The sequence below is a fragment of the Gadus chalcogrammus genome, chromosome 7, assembly GCF_026213295.1.
Source record: "Gadus chalcogrammus isolate NIFS_2021 chromosome 7, NIFS_Gcha_1.0, whole genome shotgun sequence".
Classification (NCBI taxonomy): domain Eukaryota; kingdom Metazoa; phylum Chordata; class Actinopteri; order Gadiformes; family Gadidae; genus Gadus; species Gadus chalcogrammus.
The window spans coordinates 26,015,070-26,020,276 of NC_079418.1; the positions used below are offsets into that span (position 1 = coordinate 26,015,070).

Below are 5,207 nucleotides of genomic sequence, written 5' to 3' on the forward strand. Positions count from 1 at the left end.
TTATCACACACACAAACTCATATGTATATGTCTATGTGTGCCGATGTGCATATATGTGTGCGTGTGTGTGTGTGTGTATGTGTGTGTTTGTGTGGTTCGTGTGTGGGTGTGTTTTATGTGTGCTCATATGTTGAATCTGTGTGTGTGTGTGTGTGTGTGTGTGTGTGTGTGTGTGTGTGTGTGTGTGTGTGTGTGTGTGTGTGTGTGTGTGTGTGTGTGTGTGTGTGTGTGTGTGTGTGTTTGTGTGTGTGTGTGTGTGTGTGTGCGGAGCGTCACAACCTCCCACGTATTTCAGTGTGCAGAGCGATGAAAGCTTTGAAGCAGCCTGTGCCGCGGCAATTTACGGCAACGGCCGCTTTTAAAAGTTTTCCAAAGTAAATATCAGAACGCAACGCCTGACAGACAATTACACAGATAGCAAAACTATTTTTTTTTCCTCACCCCCACCGGAAAAAAAAGAAATCAGAGCGGACATAGTTCAACTTTGAAAACTTCTCGCGCCTGGGAAAACCCAGCCGCTGGGAAACACTGTCTCATATTATCCAGGAGATTGGCGCGGCAACAAATCTAAACTGTAAATCTCCCCCCCCGATCCCTAACAAGTCCCTTCTCCCGGTGACAAGAGCCATAAAACAATATGGAGGGGGGGGGGGGGGGGGGGGGGGGGGGGCGTTGAGGGGTTGAGGGCCGGCCCGGGCACTGGGCAGGGGGAGGGGCCGGCGGAGGACAGAGGGGGGGGGGGGGGGGGGCTGCGGTGAGATAAAGGAGCGGAGTTAAGGGACCGTTTTATGAGCAGGGCGGAGAGGAGGCCTCCGGTTTGGTGATCACCTTGGGAGGCCCAAAGGCACTGCTCTCTCAGTGGTGACCTTGAGGGGTTCCTGTATCTGTTGTGGTGCCCCTGCGCCCTGTGTGCTCAGGTGTTGTATAAACCGCCTTTTTACATCCGCTCGCAGGTTGTTTATTTCCGGCCGTTATGTATCTATGTCTGGTGAATATATTTCGTGGCAGAGGTGGCCATTGCTCGGACATTGCTGTTGTAGTGTTGCTTCGGAGCAGCAGGTGCTGCACAAATGTCTTCCGATAAACAGAAGGTGGAATTAGAGGCTGATTCGATGCAGATGCCGGCCCCATTATTATTCCAAATGAAATTAAAAGTGGGGGAAACGAGTATTTTGCACAGGGTTTTATATATAAATAAATATATAATATACAAATCTATTCTAACATGTGAAGCTCAGAATAAAGCAAAGCAGACAATAAATATTTCAGGAAGGCAGCTCCTAATATCAGCGCCGTAGGACTGAGTTTGTAAGTTTAACCAAACACTACTCCCACAGAACGGGGTTGTCTTTTCCCTCTGTTGTTTTTTTCCCCTGGTGTTCATTACACAGCGCTATAAATAAACCAACACAAAAATGAACAAACCAACAAGTCATTGAGTATTCCTGGAATAGCCTGCCAATGTTTTTCTGTGCGTCGTGAAGGACAGAACGTGTGGAGCCTGGCAGCTCCTTCCCCCTTCAAGGAAACTGCATCGAATGGCATCCAGCAGGCAGGGATTAAAAAGCCTTAATAAGAAATGCACCTATAGAAAGCCTCGGCCTGCAGTCCGCCAAGGCTGACACTAGCCAACTGAAAATAATACGCATCACTTCCAAAAACAAGTCTCTGAGAGGTGACGGAGGTAATGGCGCCGGATAATTACTCGACCCAACAAATGCATGCATGCATACGTGTGGAAATACACACACGCATGCATGCACGTGTGTGTGTGTGTGTGTGTGTGTGTGTGTGTGTGTGTGTGTGTGTGTGTGTGTGTGTGTGTGTGTGTGTGTGTGTGTGTGTGTGTGTGTGTGTGTGTGTGTGTGTGTGTGTGTGTGTGTGTGTGTGTGTGTGTGTGTGTGTGTGTGTGTGTGTGTGTGTGTGGAGTGCCCAGATGGGCTGTTGACAGGAAAGTGGGAGCAGAAATCCCATCCACAGCCAGTTAAATGTACATTCACAAATTTGCACTTTTCTCATTATAAAACTGTGTCACATGAATGAACAAACACCTGCCAGGGCTCCAAATCAGCGCACGCACGCACGCACACACACACACACACACACACACACACACACACACACACACACACACACACACACACACACACACACACACACACACACACACACACACACACACACACACACACACACACACACACACGACACAGATCCATACCAACACATCGGTCCCATGATACACTTACACACACACACACACACACAAACACAAACACGCACACACACACACACACCACAGACACACTCACAAATCCGGGAGGGGGCGGGGGGGGGGGGGGGGGGGGGGGGTGGCAGCTCAATACTAACACACACACATACACACACAAAAAAACGAACACCCATACACACGTACACTTGACATATCCATACCAAAATATACACACTCCCAACACAAATCCAGGCAGGAGGGGGATGTAGTGGGGGTCCAGAACAGGATTGTACAATAATAGGCAGGCCAGGGGAAAAGAGGCGGAGAAAGCAGGGGGGAAGGGAGGGAGGGAGGGAGGGAGGGAGGGAGGGAGGGAGGGAGGGAGGGAGGGAGGGAGGCAGAGTGGCTGGGTGGGAGGATGTGCTAACGCACCAACAATGGTGTCCGCTTATGGTTGTGCCTTGAACTGCTCCGTTTCAATTATTTTTTCAAATGCACACAAAACCCAGAGACACAGACGCACACACATCTACACAAACACCATCCATAGGCACTGAACTCATTGAAACACACAGCTTGAAAGGTAAATCATTTCTGAGCCTTGGAAAATCAAAAGGGCTTTTTTTTTTCCTGTGAAGACGTTCATGGCTGGGACGGCGCCACTGTCATCGATCAGCACGTACGCCTTCTGATGCATAGATCACAGCAGTGCACGAGAAGCGCCTTTATGATGCACTTCAGTGAACGTTTCCTCGGAAGCAAAACACAACCTAAGTGGAGTTTCAAGACACAAAGTGGACAGTAAAGGAGGAGTAGGATACAACTGGGTACGGCCTGTCATTGCACTGTGCTAGCTTACTGCTAACTTATTATATTTGCAATAGTTTCTATTTGTACTTCTTTCCTAATTAGCCGTCCTACTCAGACGTTGGCGTGTGCGTTGTGTATTTCACTCTAATGAACGATAGCATACCCTATCGTTGCGTAACACACAGGCATGCAAGCCATGACACTTAACTCATCATTAATTAAATAGCTTTCATCCATGCTCATATTTCATGTGTGTCGTGTTCTCTCAGGTGTAGGCGGGTCAGGCTAGGAAGGATAGTGGTGCTTGTAGTTATATAACTCACAGATTTAAAAAAAAATTGGATGCAGTGCCTATAAAAATAAACAGGATACAGGGTATGGAGTTAGCTCATTGCAGTAGATTTTCTTTTAGGTTGTTCAAGAGCCCCGTGTTTCTCTACTGGGCCTTTCAAAAGGCTCTCTGGCCTTTGTCTTGAAACACCTCTGTGGCCACCAACCTTTGAGGATTTCACGTAAGATCATCGCCCATGACCTTACCCATTGGTTTCACCGTTTTGCAGCCGTAGATTTTATCCATATTTGGCACATTGAGGGCGAGAATTCAATGGCCGCCTTGCGGTAGTCCATGGCCAAAACCTTGTTTTGGCCATTTTGGCCAAAAAATATTACTTAATAAACTTTTTATAAAGAAAAAATGTCAAAATAAAGGATGAAAAAACAAAGGATAAAACAAAGATCGGCTTTGTGTTACGAGAATGATACATTTGTACTCTGGACTGAGACTGGCGTGGGTTAATTTTGCATCCATCCACCGCAAACCTCCCATAGGCTGTAGAGGAACCTCATGTCAGTCACTTCCTCCAGGCCAAACAGGCGGTTAAAGCTGCCGCTTAGGCCCGCCGCAAACCTTGAGCACCATTGCTAGGGGCTTGATACGACTTGCGTTTGATTGCTGTTAAAAACTCCATGAAACACTGCTCCCTGGTGGGGGCCTTTCTAATTAGTTAGCTGCCTTGGCCTCCCGCTTGTCAACTCAAGTCAACTTTATTTGCATAGCTCTTTATCACAATTACTGTCCCGAAGGTTTCTCCAAGGCCTTGCAACTCTTGTCGAACTGCTTTTCTCCTAAAGCCCCCCCCCCCCCCCCCCCCCCCCCCCCAGCGGCAGCCATGACTTTTGAACACAAAGCTACAGAGTCAGGATCAACCACTGTGGTGCAGCGCCTCCGTCTGTGGTTCCCTTTAAAGTGATATCACACACATTCTGTACTACTTGAACAACAATGTCAAACTCGCAAGCACACAAAATTGTGCGTTCACACTAACAGACAAACACGCCGACACACACACACACACACACACATATGCTCATGGTAAAGATGAATGCATACACATAGATGCACACACATACACACACACACTCACCCACATTCCCACACACTTGCTCACATTAATAGATAATTAGATGAAGTGGTCCATCCGTACAGACTTTGATGGAGAGAGATGTGAAAGATCTGGGCTTGGTGGCCTTGGATCCTCGAATTAGAATGATTTGGTTGATGGGTGGCGCAGCACGGAGAGGGAAGGCTTGAATGAAACACTTGTCAGGGCCAAGGTCGCAGAGACACAATGAATAGGAGGTCTAGGCAGATGATTTCAAATGCCCTACAGTCATTTTTCAAGTTAACCATCTTAAACATATTTGACGAGGAGGCTTTTACGGGAGGTAGAGAACGCTGATTTCTAACTGTTTGTGTATTATAATGCACAATATTTCTCTTGATTACCTGTGCTGAATTAATCCGGCCCCATGCCAATTAGTCCAAATCAAATTTTGCTCGTTTGTTATTTATTTACATTCCAGTCATTTCCAAATATCCCACATGCCACATTCCGCCAAAAATATACTTAAATTTTAATCTGGATTTAGACAGCCTCCCATTGTAATCCCTCTTGATGGCGCTTCAAATTGAATGAATTGCAATAAGAATAAATAACCCTCTCTCTCTCTCTCTCTCTCTCTCTCTCTCTCTCTCTCTCTCTTCTCTTCTCCCTCTCTCTCTCTCTCTCTCTCTCTCTCTCTCTCTCTCTCTCTCTTCTCTCTCTCTCTCTCTCTCTCTCTCTCTCTCTCTCTCTCTCTCTCTCTCTCTCTCTCTCTCTCTCTCTCTCTCTTTCTCGCAGCTCTA

At 47.1% G+C, this 5,207-nt stretch overlaps 1 protein-coding gene across 2 annotated transcripts in view; it reads left to right on the forward strand.

The window, feature by feature from the left end:
• LOC130385249 (glutamate receptor 4) overlaps window positions 1-5,207 on the forward strand; it is a 1,260,456-nt gene that overhangs the window by 860,708 nt on the left and 394,541 nt on the right. The gene's annotated exons all lie outside the window — the stretch shown is intronic.